This window comes from Panthera leo, chromosome A1 (genome assembly GCF_018350215.1).
Source record: "Panthera leo isolate Ple1 chromosome A1, P.leo_Ple1_pat1.1, whole genome shotgun sequence".
Lineage (NCBI taxonomy): Eukaryota > Metazoa > Chordata > Mammalia > Carnivora > Felidae > Panthera > Panthera leo.
In genome coordinates, this window is record NC_056679.1 from 121659996 (window position 1) to 121678531 (window position 18536).

An 18536-nucleotide genomic window follows, 5' to 3' on the forward strand; every position below is an offset into this window, starting at 1 on the left:
CACCTCCTTCTCCATCGGGTGTCCTTTAATAATAAATGCCCTTATGCCATTACATTATATTGTGGGTTTTGAAAATTTAAAATAAGGCTGATGCAATATTAATTGCCTATAGTGGTATAAAACACAGGGCCGGAGCCCAGCCGGGCTGCAGAGGAGGCGGCCGTGAGCGTCCCGCGCCGAAGTGAAGCGCTCCAGACAGACGCGCCTTTGCGGGCTGCGAGATTTCCTGCAGGTAAGAGCCTTCAGCTTTTCTGGTCCGGGAAAGAACCCGATATCCGCCGCCTCCATCTCCTTTCTGAAAAGTTCCCTGCTGAGATTATATATATATATATATATATATATATATATATATATATATATTAACCTCAAAAGTTTGGAAGACTTTTTTTTTTTGGAGAGGGCGGAATGAGCAGCCCGAAAATAAGATCTGCGCTATTACTGGACTGGCTGGGTTGTGAGTCGCACGCTCACCTCTGCGCCTGGTCCGCTTCAGGCGCCGGGACTGTCCAAGCGTACCGGTATTTCGACCAATTTGCACCTGCGGGCGGGAGCTGCGGCCCGGTCCACGACGCGCCCCACCCTCTCCCACCCACTGAGTGCGCCGGGTCGGCGCCGCTGCCTCTCTCCTTGGGCTCTCTCAGGAAGCAACGGGAGCTGTGGTTTCTCCGGAATTGTGCAGTCGCCTCTGCCCCTCCTCTGGGGCGGAGGCACAGTGCTCTCAAGAGTGGAGGGTGGGTAGGTACCAGCCGGTTTGGGGTTCACATAGGCCTGGTTTGCATCCTGGTGTGCCATTTCCTAACCGTGTGACCTTGGGCAAGTCACATCACCCCTGGAAGCCTCTCTCCATGGCTGCAAAACCACAAACATAATTTTTAAAGAGTAACTGAAAAACACTCCGGAGCAGATTTTCCTTTGCAAAATACTGCCAATTTGCAACATTCACTGTGCCCGCCCAGCTGGGAGTTTCTTTACACCAGGCCAAGAGAAAGGAAGGCCAACGTTCAGGGCTGTTTGTATGGAAAGGTGCACTGGGTCTTTCAAGGTGGGATTTTGAGAGTCATCTGAGGACTAGGGAAAGGCTTCTAGGCACATGGCTGTCTGGAATTAGGATGTGACCCCTGAATGAACCATGCATACAAAGGCCCACATGGGTGAAGCCTTGATGGGCAGATCATGCATGTGGGAATCCTGGGCTCCTGGGTCTGGGCTGTGTCATCTCTGGCCAGGAGCTTCCTTTCTCTGTGCCTAATATTTACCAGTTTTATTCACTGTTTTATACCCACTGCCCAGCTCAGGATCTGGCCCAGAGTGGCAGACGATAGGTATCTGTCAAATGAATGGATGAATGAATGAATGAATGAGGCTTTGGTTTTGTAAACTGAAAGGATCCTTTCCAGCCCAATCCTTTCTAGATTCTGGGGACTGTAGAGGAAAACAGAGACCATCAAGTAGAGACAAGGGAGTGAGGTCAGGGTCAAGGTGGTGATCTGCATCTCCAGAGTCCATTCAAAGGTGGCCAGTTTCCTTCATACTTAAATTAGAAGAAGCCTTGCCTCACTCTGTGTTTATCATGGGTACAGAAGGGGTCCTCTGTGACATGGGCCCTCAGAACCTAGAGGGGGAATCAGGGAGGAGGATCAGGAGGTGACCTCTGCCCTGCTGAATGTGCCTGACACTTTCTTGGCCCTTCAGCCTGGTTTATTTTACTTTCCTGCTGAGATGGTAACAACTGTGGCGCTGGGTGGACAGACTTGGGGTGGGATACCAACTCCATCTCTTAGACCCTTTAACTTCCTGAGCCCCAGTGCCCTCATACATAAAATAGGAAAAAAGGCTATCTTTCAGATTGCTGTGATGAGTATCACACAAGGCCAGGGCCCTACACATAATAGGCATTAACGGGATATTTAATCTTTTTCAAACATAACTTATACTCAGACAAGTGAGAGTTGGCGTTCCAGGGACAAAATAGGGGCTTGGCATCGGCCGGGATAAACATTTTCCCTCTCTGCGCCACAGAGGGAAACTGCTCTATACCACGCTCTTCCCTCCACTGCTCTATACCACGAGAGCAGTAACAGGGACTACCAGCTCCCGATGTGGTTGTTAGTGGTAAACCAGAAAGGGTAGAAGTAATGTCTTTGCAAACGGTGTGTCCCAGGCACAGAAGGCACGATGTAATTCGCTCTCCTGGAGTCCACCCTGAGAATCCGAGTTCCCACTGAGAAACTTGACCCCAATTTCGGCTGCTTGAACGCCCAACTTCGGCTGCTTGAACTCGAGCAGAATCCTTGAACTCCTTTGCAGAATCCTGGCATGCATCAACCTTTTGATTGTTGGGAAACTCAGCACAGCCCTCCCTCCCAAGGGGCGGGCTCCAGTAGGCAGAGGAGGCGGGGATCGGGGGATGGTGGGGTCTCTGACTCGTTCTCCCGGGCCCAGCTCCCACCTCTGGGCTAGGCGTCAGAGTGCGTCAGCCTTAGGGCGCCCTCTTTTTTTACCGAAGGAGAGACTGAGGCCCAGACTGGGGCGGAGGCTCCTTCTACCTTAGTTTGTTCTTTTCCCCAGACACCCTATCTTACTACTCTGTTTTATTTTTTTCTTAGTCCTTATCATTCCCTGTTAGCACCCTGTTTATTTATTTAACAGTAAATGAGCTTTGGGGCAAGTACCACCTCCATAACCCGCCTCCTGGAACCCTGCGCAGAGCCTCCCAGAGAGTGCGCGCTTCACTAACGTTTGTTGGAAAAGTGAATAATAATATCTAACATGTATTAAGGGCTTCCTGTATGTCAGGTAGTGTTCCAAGCTCGTAATGAGCATTAACGTATTAATCCTTAAACAACACAAGTAGGTACCATTTTAAACCCCATTTTACAGATGAGAACTTGGAGGCACAGAGTGTTTATGTAACCTGCCCGGGACAAGTCGTTATATGGCAATTCGGTGGAGAGATCTGGCCAAACACCTGCTTCTTAGCTTCACTGGTCCCCTAGTGAGACCCAGCAGCGTCAGGGGGCAGGGAAGGAGCGGCCGCCTGGATTAGAAGTGGAGCAGGCGCATCAGGTTTGGCGGAAGGTGCGGAGGGAGCAGAGGGGGCCGTGGCATAAGCCGACGAAGCCCGCCGTCCTCGCCGGGTTTTGGAGCCCTCCACTCGCGCTCCATCTGCGGGTCTCTCCTTCGCGATTTTGCGCCGCCTCCCATGTCTCGGTCACTATCGGTGTCCGTGTGTTTGCCTGTCTCCCCCGCAACCCGCTCTTAGCTTCCCTTCACCCTCGCGGGCGCCAAAGCCTGACCCCAAAGCGCGGGAGCGACTTGGCTGCGTCCTCTCGGCGCGCAGAAAGCCCCTTTCCCCTCTCTCGTCTCTTCCGCCGAGCTGCGGGAGCCTCCTGCGGTAACCCCGTCCCGGCGGGCGGAAGGAGCCAGAGAGGACCCCGGCAGACGATTTAGCCTCGCCTCTTCGATCGCTCTTTTCCGAGCAGGTCAGGTTTCCCTCCACCCCCCGACGGCGCTTCCGCACTCGCTCAGCTCCCAGGACTCCCAGGCGGGGTCAGGGTTCGCCCCGCTCCTCCCCTCGCCTCCGGAGGGGGCTTCCTCTACGCGGCTTTCCGGCCTGGGGAGCCCCCGGCGTGCGAGAGGGGCGTTGCAAAGAGACGGGAGGGCGGCCAGGCCCAGGCTCCTCCTGGGGAGTCCTCCCCACCCGTTGTTTTCTGTCTCCAGCGCGTGGAGGACTTGTCTCCGTGAGACGTCGGTTCTCTGCCTTTTCATTCAGCCCAGCACTGCCCAGCCTGGCACTGGAGGCAAACTGGCACCGAAACAGCACTGTCTCTCTCTGAGTTTGAGTTTTAGGATTTCACACACACACAAAATCCTAGTGTTCATCTTGGGATAATCAAATTTTGCTGGACTTCTTTATACATTTTTAGGATTGATACTGTTTTTACTGTGAATTATCTAGGGAGGGAGCATCACGGTAGTTTCAAGAGGTCTCTGGACGAATCCCACCTCCATTACCATATCTCTTTTTCCTCCACTCACAGGCCCTCTACCCATCCTGAGAGCGCGCGCGCGCGCGCGCGCGCGCACACACACACACACACACACACACACCAGCCCAGCTCCAAAACCTCACCATTCCTTCCTGTGACAGAGCCTCCCAGTGCCTGGGGCCTTGCTAGGCAGCTCACCTCTTGGCAGATATAGTTAATGTCCAGCCCTCATAAATCAAGACCATAAAAAGCTTACTTTCATATGCACTCAATTTCTACCAAACCTAAACTAATTGCATAAATTCCTTTAGGCCACTCAGGGCTGCTCTCTGGGTTGGGATCTGATCAATTAGTCATTAGGCACTCCATTAGCTGGGGTTTAAGCTGCCTCATATAAATGTCTCCTGTCAATTTGCTTGTAATTGAATGAATAAAAAAGGGTACAATTATTAGCACAGAGGATCAGAATAAGGAGACGTCAATTTTATTGAAATATTCTAAAAATGTCTTAATCTAACAACAACAACAACAACAACAACAATTGAAGGCATTTAGACACCAGCCACTCCAAGAGTCTCTGTCCATGTTAAGGAAAGGTCTGGTCTGAGACACAGTAACCTGAGTATATATCTATGCTCTGCAACCCCCCCGCCCCCCACTCCCCAGAAACTAGTCTTTTCCACCCTTAGGGCCTTAGTTTCTTTACCTGTACAATGAGTAGGTTGGGGTGATTCTTTTTAAAATTATTTTTATATTTTGTCAGAGTAATTCATGCATTTAGTTTAAAATTGAACACAGTATGACAATTTGACCAATCCCCAACCTCAGCCGTGTTTAGAGATTTCTTTTGGAAGCCAATTACGTGACTAAATAGTATGATTTTGATACTATTTTTCTCTTTTTAAAATTCAGAGTTTATGTCTTCATGTTTTGATTAAAGAATACACAATTCAAATTCAAAAGAACTAGAAGATTTGCAGTGAAAAGTCTTTCTCCCATCCTTGACACAAGTTACCCAATTTCCTTTGTTGTCAAATAACATTATCAATTTCTTGTGTACACTCTAGAGACGTTTTATTAGCCGTCATATTTTGGCTTGTCATTTTTGATCATGGTGCATTAATTTCTTGCTATGGTATCAGAGAACTAGAAATGATAATAATCTTGAATAATCTTTTCATACCAAGAAACCTAGGAAATATACAAAATCAATATTTAAAAAATATGAACTGAGTGGGCAGTTGAAAATTCTGATTTTTTTTGACCAAAAATTAATTTGGAGATGCAGACTCCATCATGTATAAAAACTGTCTACTTGCAAACATAAAGAGTGTTTATAGATTGGTTTACATTCTACCACACCTCCTTCCAAATAGAATTTATTTTTTTTTTTTTTAATTTTTTTTTTAACGTTTATTTATTTTTGAGACAGGGAGAGACAGAGCATGAACGGGGGAGGGTCAGAGAGAGAGGGAGACACAGAATCTGAAACAGGCTTCAGGCTCTGAGCTGTCAGCACAGAGCCCGACGCGGGGCTCGAACTCACAGAGTGCGAGATCGTGACCTGAGCCGAAGTCGGCCGCCCAACCGACTGAGCCACCCAGGTGCCCCCCAAATAGAATTTAAAGCAGCCTATCTGTAATTACTATGGAATCAGTAGTAATTTTTGGCATTTCTATGGAATCAGAGCTCATTTTTGCCTCAAGAAGAATTTTTCTTTGGTGGACACAGCAATGATGGAACTGGGAAAGACCTTGGTGACATCATTGAATAATCTGCCTAGGGTTGGGAATTGAACACCAGACTGGAGAAATTGCAGCTGAGCCCCTGTATGTGAGGAAATTGCAAACCTCAAAGCATAAATTCTGTCTCTGACAGAAATTCAAGGTGATGATCCTGATTGATGGATGATATACAGGAGACATTGTTCTGGGGGCGGGATTGATTTGTACTGAGTCCTGCATACTCTCTCAATAAATTCCTCTTGTAGTGAAAACCATGGGTTGAAAGAGTTAACTAGGAGAACCAGAGTCACCTCTGTCAGCATACAGGCCACATGGTGCAGTGGGAAAGAACCTGAAATGTACACAGAAAGGTCTGAGTTCCAGGCCTTACTCTGTTCTTTGTGATCTTGGCAACTCTATTCACTTTCCAGTGCCTCAGTTTCTCCAACTCTAATGTAGAGAATTGAATTAGATAATAGTTCAATTCTGGAGAGGATTCATGGACTCCTTTAAGAAGCTGAGGAAGTCTATTTCCAAAGGTCTGAGTTCCAGGCCTTACTCTGTTCTTTGTGATCTTGGCAACTCTATTCACTTTTCAGTGCCTCAGTTTCTCCAACTCTAATGTAGAGAATTGAATTAGATAATAGTTCAATTCTGGAGAGGATTCATGGACTCCTTTAAGAAGCTGAGGAAGTCTATTTCCTTAACTCAGAAAAAGGTACATCTGTACACTCAAAATTTTGGCTAACTTCTTGAATATTAACCATGTATCTGCTAGCACCCATGAGTTTATGAGTTCCAGGTTAAGACCCCCTAGAGGAGGTCATCTAAAGACTCCTCTTCATATGACCATCTGAGTGTATGCTCAAATACCCATAGGCACTGAAACCAGCTTAGCAAACTGGGAAGAACTTTACTGAAGGTAAAAATAAAGTGTCAATTAGAGTATGAGCCAATTGTCAATAAAGACTCCAAATGGCTTCGGCAAAATTATTTTTCAGATCAATAATCAGTCTCCCAAGAGACAATGTAGTGGAGTGAAAAAAAAAAAAAAAAGCACCACATTAGGGGTCAAAATCTAGTGTTGTTGTTTTTTTAAATCAGTTTGCCAACACGTAGAATTGAGATTTTGAGCTGGGGACTTCCCTGCTCTGACCCCCTCTTTTCTTTCTTTTTTTTTTTTTTTAATTTTTTTTTCAACGTTTTTTATTTATTTTTGGGACAGAGAGAGACAGAGCATGAACGGGGGAGGGGCAGAGAGAGAGGGAGACACAGAATCGGAAACAGGCTCCAGGCTCCGAGCCATCAGCCCAGAGCCTGACGCGGGGCTCGAACTCACGGACCGTGAGATTGTGACCTGGCTGAAGTCGGACGCTCAACCGACTGCGCCACCCAGGCGCCCCTGACCCCCTCTTTTCTTACGGGTGAAATGAGAGAGTCTGGCCAGATAATTTCTGAAGCTTCCAGTTGTGACGTTATATGAGCTTCCATGTGTGTAGACATTGGCATGTCTTACATTAAAAATTTTTTTTAATGTTTATTTATTTTTGAGAGAGAGAGAGAGAGAGAATGTGAGCAGGGGAGGGACAGAGAGAGAGAGAGAGACAGAGTCAGAAGCAGGCTCCAAGCTCTGAGCTGTCAGCACAGAGCCCGACATGGGGCTCGAACTCATGAACTGTGAGATCATGACCTGAGTGGAAGTCAGAGGCTTAAATGACTGAGCCACCCAGGTGTCCCTTGCGTGGGCGTGTCTTACATTTAACATTTGTTTTGGCTTATTTTAATTTTCTAATTTGTTTTCAAAATGATAGTTGTACAAAGTAGAACTGGAAGGAGAGGCTACCAAGTGTGATGTTTGCTGGGTTCCCAGCATTGAGGCTTCTAAAACCGTGTGGCAGAAACACAACCCCACCTCCTAATGAAAAAATAAAAACACCAACAGTTTGTAAGTTTAAAAATTAAAGGCAGATTGGGGGGGTTGTAGGAGGCAGAATGAAATGAAAACATTTTGTTAGACTAAAGAGTCCTGGCTCAGCCAAGCCAGTTCAACAGCAGGTCTGGGGAGCTCCAGCCCAGGAGATTGTAGAAGGACTAGGGGTTGTTATGGGCTGGGCAGGGTAGTACCTGTTCCCCAAGCCCATTCCAGCTCTGGCTGGAATCCACAGATAAGAGAATGCTGACTAGAGCTCCTGTTCTCAGCTCTCAGCTCTTCATTTTTCTCTTCCCACCCCCGTGACTTGGGTCAATGCTTGCTGCTGTGAGCTCGCTCAGCCTTTGAGGGTCTGTTTTACTGGTAACATGGTTCAGGTAAAATGATTAGAGCATTGGCCACCTTCCACTCTTCTGTCTCCAGCTTCATAAGGTGTCTCCTGTCCTATAGTTTGTTTTGCCCCAGTTTTATTGAGAGATAATTGACAAATAACATTGCATAACCTTAAGGTGTGCAACTAAGTGATTTCTTATATGTAGATACTGAAAATGATCACGGTAGTAAGATTAGTTAGCACCCATCACTTTACATAGTTGCCATTTTTTCCCTCATGGTGAGAACTTTTAAGGTCTACACTCTAATCTACTTTCAATATATAATATAGTTTTGTTAACTATAGTCATCAAGTTGGACATTACGTTCTCAACACTTATTTATTTTATAACTGGAACTTTGAAACTTTTGACAACCTTCGCCTAATTCCTACATTCTATAGTTTTTAGTTCCTGAGTTTATCTCTGATGGTACTGTAATATTGGTCATGGCTTTGGATAGGATGGCCCTATGATTTCTAGTGCTATTAGGTCATTCAGGGGGAGGGTCTGTATTTCTTGACTGTCACAGTAGGGTTTTTCCATCACGAGAAGAGTTTTAACTATCTATTCAAATGCTTTGTATTATCTATGTTAGACACATGAAATCCTAGAATGTGAAGCAAAGAGAGTTCATAGAGATCCTCTGGCTGGAGAACATCATGCTGTATTTCTAGGGGCTCTTGAATCTATATTTTTCACAATCTCTCCGTGGGACTCTGCCTCTGCCTACTTACACAGATAGGAAGATGTTTCATACACCTTTTTCTCCCTGCCAAAGTGCCCCACCCCTGGAGTTCGGGTATATAGCCTTAAACACAAAATTGCTTTCAATACATTTTTCGTTACAGACAATATAAAATTTACCATCCATTTCACAACACATCTGTGACTGTTTTGCCCTCCCCACCATCGCAATGTTACTTTACTTAAGGAATAAGTTGGGGCAGCACCAGAACCTTTGGTACAACCACACCCTGCACAGTTACAGGTGGTTCATAAGAACAAGGAGCTTAGATTGCCAGTAAATTCTAGTGCAACCTCTTTTATTATAGGGCAAAAACGAGACCTAAAAGCAAAGCAGTAGGTATATAGTAAAATAACAGTAAAACAAGCGACAGCTTCGATGATCACTTTAGAACAGCAACATTTAACACATTTTGAAATTAAGTCTATGAATGAGCTATTCTTTATTATTATCCTCCCAACCATACCCCTCCCCCAAAGGTGAAGGGAGGAAAGCAGGAAATTTAAAGGTACAGAGTGTTCCTATCTTAAAAGTACTGCTCTGTCTAAGATGTTTTACAAACCTAGGTGAAGTACATATATCGTAACCCATATTTTAAAAATGAGGTGTCTGAAAGGTAAAACAACTTGTCCAAAGTCATACAACTATAAATCATAGAACCTAGGAGTTCAATCCAGAGTTGTCTGCCTCTAGGGCTGTACTCTTCCCACTATGCCATGCTTGCTCCTGTGGACTTACATTTTTCGCGATGATATCTGAGGGACTTTTATGTGAAAGAAGCTTGTTCTATGGGCCCCGAAGGGGTGTAATTAGATAAGAAATGAAAATCACGGTAAGAAAAATTTAGTTTCTTGTAAGAAGAGGGCTCTGGTAGTCAATATGGTCGAAGGAGTGGGCTGTGCTGTGAGTCCCTGCTCTGGAGCATTCAAGCAGAGATGTTAGTGAGTGATGCTGGGGAGTGGTGTAGATGGTGGGTTTCAGCATCAGCTGTTCGGTTGAATGAGGTCATGTCCCCTTCCAAGCTGAGAGCTACTGTTGCTCTGGATGTTTGTTAAGTCTTAGATACCTCCGGTGAAAAATATAAAGGACTATCTCCTCTAAAAAGTGTACAACTTCCTTAAAGAGGCTTGGAAAATAAATATTATCTTAATATTTTTATTCTTGAATTTGCCTTTTAGAATACTAAAATATATACTTGAAGCCAATAATAATAATAAAACATTACACTTGGCTCCTTGACCAACTTACCATATTAGAAGAACTTAGGGTCTGGGCGCCTGGGTGACTCAGTTGGTTAAGCATTCGACTTTTGATTTCAACTCAGGTCATGATCTCATGATCTCATGGTTTGTGAGTTCAAGCTCGGCTTGGGATTCTCTTTTTGTAATCTCTCTCTCTGCCCCTTCTTCATGTGTGCTCTCTCTCTCAAAATAAATAAATAAACTTAAAAAAAAGAAGAACTCAGGTTATTGAGGCTCACTAAAGTCTTTGAGGAAAATGGGAGCTGTCACTGAAAAATGTTTTTGTAGAGTAGGGAGTAGATTGGGGCCTTGAGTGCCTTTTTCCACTGCCATCGCTTTATCTTCTCTCTCATCTTTTCCTTCTTTTTTTTTAATTTGCTTTGAGACAGAGAGAGAGAAGGAGAGAGAGACAGAGAGAGAGAGAGAACAAGCTGGGGAGAGGCAGAGAGAGAGAGAGAGAAAGAGAGAGAATCCCAAGTAGGCTTCACACTGCCTGCATGGAGCCTGATGACAGGCTTGAACTCATGAACCATGAGATCATGACCTGAGCTGAAGTCTAGAGTTGGATGCTTAACTGAGTGAGGCACCCAGGTGCCCCACGTATTTTCCTTCTTAAAAAAAAAAAAAAAAGCTTCTTTTGTTCCTTCAGTTCTTTCCCTGTCTCCTTTTCTTTTCCCTATCACAGTGTCAAAGTGCTTGGGAGGACTGGTTACTGTTTTTAAGTTTCTCATTTGGACCCTTGAGTGTTCCAGAGGCAGCAGGCTATGAGGCTAAATATGCCCCAAGCCAGGGCTCAATTGCCAAAAGGCAGACTAAACATGTGAAGGGAAGGGGCGCCTGGGTGGCTCAGTCAGTTAAGCCTCTGACTTTGGCTCAGTTCATGATCTTGCGTTCTGTGAGTTTGAGCCCTATGTCAGGCTCTGTGCTGACAGCTTAGAGCCTGGAGCCTGCTTTTGATTCTGTGTCTCCTTCTCTCTCTGCCCCTCCACCTCTCATGTTCTGTCTCTGTCTCTCCCTCTCTCTCAAAAATAAGTAAACATTTAAAAATTTTAAAAGAACATGTGAAGGGAAGACATACCAAAATAAGAAAGAATGTTTTGGAAGACTTCAACTTTTGATATTTTAAAAAAGCATCCTTATGGTCAAGTTCAGAATTGTGTTAGACTTCCTGAGGTAGTGATTTTAACTTCATACAGGGAAAGGGTAACAAAGCATTAAGTGTTTAAAAGCTTCTCAAGATCTTCCTTTGACCCAACATAAAATAAATACAATTATAAGACTAATTATGAATACCCTGAACTGTGACTTTTTTTTTCATTCTCTAGCACAGTTTGACCAAAAAACTGAAGAAATGTAGAGTGTCTTCTAATTTCTGTGTGTATGCCTGGCTTCATGAGAAATAGCTGAGGTCTAGAAATATAATGGATTCATTGAACAGATATGTGTTATGTTATTACTATGTGACAGGTCCTGCTTAAGGTGCCGGGGACTGAGCAGGGAACTTGGGACTCTCTCCCTGTGCTCAAGGAGCTTACACGCAAATTGGAGACTAGCGATATCTCATTCCTGGGACTCCGGACCAAACCGTTAAGTATTAACCAAGTTAACCCGACCTTTACCTGTCTGTAGTGTTTGGGAGCCGGTCCCAACCTTTCTGAGTATCTCCGTTCACAGAGTATATAATATATGAATACTGTTCTCCTCCTTTCTCACCCCTGTCTGGAGAGAAAAGTCACAGAAATTGAAACGAAGAGATAAACAATAACCCCCAAAGCCTAGTGACTTAACATCAGTTGGCACCAAATTATGGAACTCAACCATGATTTTTTTTTTTTTTCAAAAAATGACAAGAGGAAGTAACAATCAGCTGGAGAGGATGGTGTGTGTTCCTGGCAATCACAGTTGGCCACTACACTGTTGGAGCCGCTTCCTTTGTCTCCCTCTGGGCCACTGATTGCATGGATTCACATTTCATATAGCCTTCCTCTATGTCCGTGATGCACTGAGATGGACACATCTTCTCCAGAACAGACCAACTAACGATTTCTATGCAGCTGGACTCTTCAGAGTTTAAGCCCAGTTAAAATGATTACACAGGGTGGGGGGAGCATAAGAAGAGCTGCTTTTTTTTTTTTTTTTTTCTGAGAGAGGAGAGGTTTGATGGCAACAAGGCAACACTGATTACATTCTAGGATAGTCAGAAACTAGGTTGGTTAGAAATTAGGTAATGCTTGTGTTACTCCCAGGAATCAGAGCAAGATTCCTTTTCTTTCAAACTTCTTTTTAAAATGAAAGTTGTATGTGGGGCACCTGCGTGGCTCAGTTGGTTGAGCATCAGACTCTTGACTTTGGCGCAGTGCTGTTGTCACGGTTCATGGGATCCAGCCCTGCACTGGGCTCTTCGCTGACAGTGTGGAGGCTGGTTGGGATTCTCCGTCTCCCTCTCTCTCTCTCTGCCCCTCCCTTGTTTGCTCACTGTGTCTCAAAATAAATAAGTAAACTTTAAAAAAAAGCTGTATGTGTCCATAATTTCAAAGTTCAAATAATTTAGCAAGGTGGCTAAATTGAAGGGGCGGCTTCCTTGAAGATTCTCTAATGCTAGTTTCTTGCTTTTCCTCTTTGGATTGGTTAATTCCCAGAGAAAAATCTCCGTTTCCTGTTTTAAGCATGTATGTCTGGCTGTTCACATTCACGGTTCTGAGTGACAGAAAAGGAATGTGATTTTCAACATTTAGAATGTAAAACTGTATATAATTCCTCTGTTTTCAATGTAGTTTCCCACCCTTAACTGTGGTCGGTGTCCCCCAAAACCCCACGTACACTTTTCTAGTGAATAAACTGCCAGCGTTCTGCCAAGTTTGGGTCAAACAGTTGCCCACCTGCACCAAGTGGTTGAGGTAGGTCTGAGTCCTCATCTGAAGGTCTAACCACTTTGTAAACACGCTCTCGGCCAAGTCACCTGTTTGCAGCCGCCTCTTAACTCCAACCTCCAGAGATAGGAGGTACTGCCACTTTGCAAGTCTCAGGAATTTGCTATGCCTTTGGGGTTGCTTCTCAGCATTCCCCCCTGCTGACTTAGGATTCAGCTTTCGTGTGTCTACTATCATTTACCTCTTACTTGCTGTCCAGTTTCCAAAAAACATTTTTTGGTAATTGTCTTTTTTTTTTAAATTCTCTTTGTCCCTGTAGGCTTAGGCTTTAAATATCCTTTAATTATCATTTTACAATTAGGTTCTGGGAGAAAGGGAGCTGATGTATGTGTTTGGTCTCCTACTCTAACTGGAAGTCTCCAGAGCGGGGATTCTGAACGAACGCCTGAGGAATTCCTGGAAGAGTCATGGATGTACTTTGAAGGGCGTCTTTGTATAACCCCCCTGAAACTTTATGCAAAATTAAGTGTCTTTGTATGTATATTCCCACCATTATTAAGTCTATAGGTTTTATCAAATTGTCAAAGTGATCTGTCCTCAAAATTCAGTATTGTCTCTCCAGAGGCCAAGTTTATGTTACATTGTGAAGAAAGTGGCATAAGCTTAAAGATCCTCAAATTTGGGAAATAGCAGACCAGCCCAAACTTTCCAGCCCTGCTAATAGATGAAGGTTCAATCACTGGGACTGAACAGCCCTTGAAGACCAGTTCATTCCTATTCATTGTGCCACATCTTTCTTGTCTGGGGCCCAAGAACCATGCAGCAGGCCTGAGGAGAGAGCACTCACGTGTTTGAAATTACAGGTGGAAAGTAAGTGATGAAACCTTTGAGACGATCCTTGCAGACCAACAGATCCAAATGTCAGAAGGGCAAGTAGATGAGAACAGTGAGCCACGTGTCGGTGGCAGAGTGGTGCAGAATTGCGGGGAACCGGAGGGCCTGTTGTCGCCCTAAAAGGGGCAGAAGTTACCCAGCATCAACCCGTGACTGCTGTGTGGGGAAATGAAACCAAGGTAAGCAAATCTTGTGATTTTTTTTCAAGAGACCCTGGAAATCTAAATTTCTACCATATGATACCTACTTGCCTTTCCTTCCTTAAAATAAAAGTTAAAACAACAACAACAACAACCAAGTAGGCTAAACTACACACATATGCAGGCCAGATTGAACTCACAGACCACCAATTTGTGATACCTCATTTGCTCCAGTCTTCTTCTGCATTCTTGGAGCCCGTGGCCCAGAATGAGGATGCTTCCATGTCAGTGTTGCCCAAGAGAAGGACCCAAGAGATTGGGTTTTGGATCTCACAGGGCGGCTGTGAGTCCTTCCTGTATAAAAGGGTGGAAATTGGTGGCATTGGAGTGCATATGAGAGAGAGAGAGAGAGAGAGAGAGAGAGAGAGAGAGAAAGGGAGGCAGAGTATATGAGGAAGGAAGGGAAGACTCTGGTGAAGAGATAAGATGAAGGGACAGTGTTGGCTTAGGCTCCAATAGCTATACTTCTCAGGGTTTGATTAAAAAGTTGTACAAAATTGGGGGGAAATGAGGGTTGGGTAGGCAACACTGCTGAGTACTTTTAAGATATTTTAGAAATGTCCAATGCTGTCCAATAAAACTTTTTATAATTATGAAAATATTTTCTATATCTGCACTGTCCAATATGGTAGCCAGTAGCCACACGTGGCTGCTAAGCACTTGAAATGAGGCTAATGCAACCAAAGAAGTGAATTCTTCATTTAATTTAAATCTAAAAGGGCTCCTGGCTACTGAACGGGGCAGTGCCAGTTGGATCATTATATCCCACCATGCGTTATGTCTTCTTTCATGGGTTGCATGTGAATAATTAAGACAGAAAACCATGTCTTTGTAGCTACACCCACCCCCTACACACACACACACACACACACACACACACACACACACAAACACACATTCAGCCCATGATTTCATTGCTACTGTTACCTGACTGAGACAGAGTTTAAAAAGGGAGCGAATTTAAGAAAAATGTTTAGGAGTCATTTTTAGTAAACATATCTAATAAATAGCATTTACAAAGTATATATGGCAGTTATAAAGGTCATACAAATGACTGAAATTTGGCAATCAATGAGATTTATAGATATTTACTGAATTGTGGACTACACACCACTGGTCACTCACATCGTGTCACCGTCAGAAGTATCCCATGGACAAGTTAAATAAATGCGGGCAATTTTCAAAGAGTTTTGTTGTTATTGTTATTGCTGCTGAGCTGCAGAACTTTTCAGAGTCTATTATAAGTTGGAATGAATGTGAATCTCCAAGACAGAAATCCAGAATGTAGCATTTCTCACACATAATTGACCAGGGAATGTCGGCTGTCCATTTTTTTTTTCTCACAGGCCTCCATGTTTTAAGGGATGCTAGTGTTCCTTAGAACCTAGTTTGGAAATGATGTGGCATAGTTTTTCTCCATGGGTCAGAAAGTAAATAATTTAGGTTTTGTGGTCATACTGTCTCTGTTGCACCTATTTAACTCTGCCATTATAGGGCAGTGGCAGCCCTAGATAATACATAAACAAATGAGCATGGCTGTGTTCTTAGACCCCTTTGTTTATAAAAAAAAAAGGCAGCCAGGGGCACCTGGGTGGCTCAGTTGATTGAGCCTCTGACTTTGGCTCAGGTCATGATCTCATGGTTCATGAGTTCGAGCCCCACCTCAGGCTCGCTGCTGTCAGCCTGTCAGCCCACTTCAGATCTTCTGTTACCCTCTCTTTGCCCCTCCCCTGCTTGTGCTCTCACCAAAGTAAATAAATATTTAAGAAAAAAAAGCAACAACAGGCAGTGGGCTGGATAGAGGAAGCGGCATTGCAGGAGACACCTTGCCAGTTTCTTGTTTTGCCAACCATTAACTTGAACTTGACTTGGGCAGGTCCCATGACTTGGCCCTTCGGCCCCTGTCTGGAAAACGAGAATGATGGTACTAGCAACTTACATTTATTGAGCATCCACGATGTGCCAGCAAGGTACCCTACCGGGCTCTGGGCAAAGACAGGTGAGGTGCCTGCCCTCATGGAGACAGAAGAGTATGACTGACAGTAACTGCTACGGTTTGATGTATCAAGTTACTTGGGGTAAAATGTGGGAATAAGACTTAACCTGAAGACATTTTTATTGATTGATTCCTTACCATGAACCAGTCACCTTCTCTTAAATGTAGGATCTCCTTTGAGATAAGCACTCTCATCCCCATTTTTTTAAATTTTAATTTAATTAAAAATTTTTTTAAATTTACATCCAAATTAGTTAGCATATAGTGCAACAATGATTTCAGGAGTAGATCCCTTAGTGCCCCTTACCCCTTTAGCCCGTCCCCCCTCCCACAGCCCCTCCTGTAACCCTCAGTTTGTTTTCCATATTTATGAGTCTCTTCTGTTTTGTCCCCCTCCCTGTTTTTATATTATTTTTGTTTCCCTTCCCTTATGTTCATTTGTTTGTCTCTTAAAGTCCTCATATGAGTGAAGCCATACGATTTTTGTCTTCCTCTGACTAATTTCACTTAGCATAATACCCTCCAGGTCCATCCACATAGTTGCAAATGGCAAAATTTTCTTCTTTTTGATTGCCGAGTAATACTCCATTGTATATCTATACCACATCTTCTTTATCCATTCATCCATCGATGGACATATGGGCTCTTTCCATACTTTGGCTATTGTTGATAGTGCTGCTATAAACATGGGGGTGCATGTGTCCCTTCGAAACAGCACACCTGTATCCCTTGGATAAATGCCTAGTAGTGCAATTGCTGGGTCGGAGGGTAGTTCTATTTTTAGTTTTTTGAGGAACCTCCATACTGTTTTCCAGAGTGCCTGCACCAGTTTGCATTCCCACCAGCAGTGCAAAAGAGATCCTCTTTGTCTGCATCCATGCCAACAACTGTTGTTGCCTGAGTTGTTAATCTTAGCCATTCTGACAGGTGTAAGGTGGTATCTCATGGTGGTTTTGATTTGTATTTCCCTGATGATGAGTGAAGTTGAGCATTTTTTCACGTGTCGGTTAGCCATCTGTCATCCCCATTTTACAAGTGTGAAAACTGTAGCACAGAGAGGTTAAATATCTTCCCTAAAAGCACACAGCTAGGAAGGGGCCAAGTAGGGACTTCAGGACTTTGTGACATCAAATCTCCTGCTCCTTCCTTTATGCCCTACTCACCTCACAACATACGCTGAAGCTCAAATGAGAATATATGTGAAGTGCGCAGCCTGACATAGAATGGATGCTTTTTAAATGTCAGCCCTGCCCTTACTCCCACTCCTCCATGTTCAGTCCTTCAGGGTGACTTTCCTGGAATCTTCAGGGTAAGCCAGTAGAGGCTGGGGGCCCCCCAAGCCTTCTTCCTGGAGAGTCCTGTGGGTTTCTACATGGAAATAAATCTATGTGAAATGGAAGATGTTCTGCAGCTGGGACTCTACCCCTTTCTTGTCTTCAACCCAGTGAATGGGCAAGGGGACTAGAGATCAGGTCAGGTCAGGAGGACTTTAATCCCTACCTAAGACTTCCAGGTGAGCCTAACAGAGTGTGTTGTTCCAAAGACCCAAAGCAACTGAGGGGCTAGGTCTCTCAAGGCGGGTTTCTGAACCCTGCACCGTCCTCCGGCTCTCTTTCCCAGTCTGGTGTGCTCCCTGATATCTCACTCTGCATCTCCCAGGACTGGTGCCTCAGAGATGAAAGCCAAGAAAATGCAACAAGCCATCGGCGGCACTCACTCAATTGATTTTTACACAAAATTTGCCTTCATGCACGGAGGATGGAAAAATGATCCCATAAATAATGGATAACAAAAACAAATGCAGGGAGGAAATCAATAGTCACACACTTGATACCGCAGGGAGATGGGAGAGGAAAATATGGAGGCTGTTCCAGCTAAATGGCCCCCCAGGGAACCCCTTCCTAGCACTTCCTGCTGGAGAGGGATGGGCATATCTTGCCCTAGCTGGCCCCAGGAGCCTTTAGCTGAATCCCCGCGGAGGGCACCAGGAGTGTTGTGTCTCATGGAGCCTCTGGCTTTAGTGGGTCCTCATGAGGTCTGGGCTTCTCTCAAAGTCCAGAGTCAGTCTCAGGACATTGGGACCATCTGCCCCTCAAGGATCACCCTGATTTCCAGCCCACAGATGAGCATACATGCCTAGTTCTTTTCCTGAGTTGTCCTTGGCCACAGGGGCTCCAGAAATCTTTTAGAGATGCCAAAAGGTGGCCATCCTTTGAGATGCCTCCCTTTGTCTATTCACAGCAAGTTGCCCCCAGATCTGGCCACTCACTGTGGTGCTACAAAGCCCCCAGAATGGCATGGGGGCAGGGCTTTGAATCCTGGTTCTACCATCTGCTCTATTTGTATGATTCTTGGCAGGTCACTTAACATCTTGAGCTTCAGTTTCCTCATCTGTAAAATGGAGCCAGCAAAATCTCTAAAGCCAATAGGAGGGAATAAACTACTTGATGTGTATAATGCCTGGCATATAGTAAGTGCTTAGAATAAGGCAGGTTAAGTCACCCTCAAATGATACCTGAAATCTGTGCCTCATGCTCGCTTCCTCTGACTTCAGGGCTTCACAGCCTCATGAC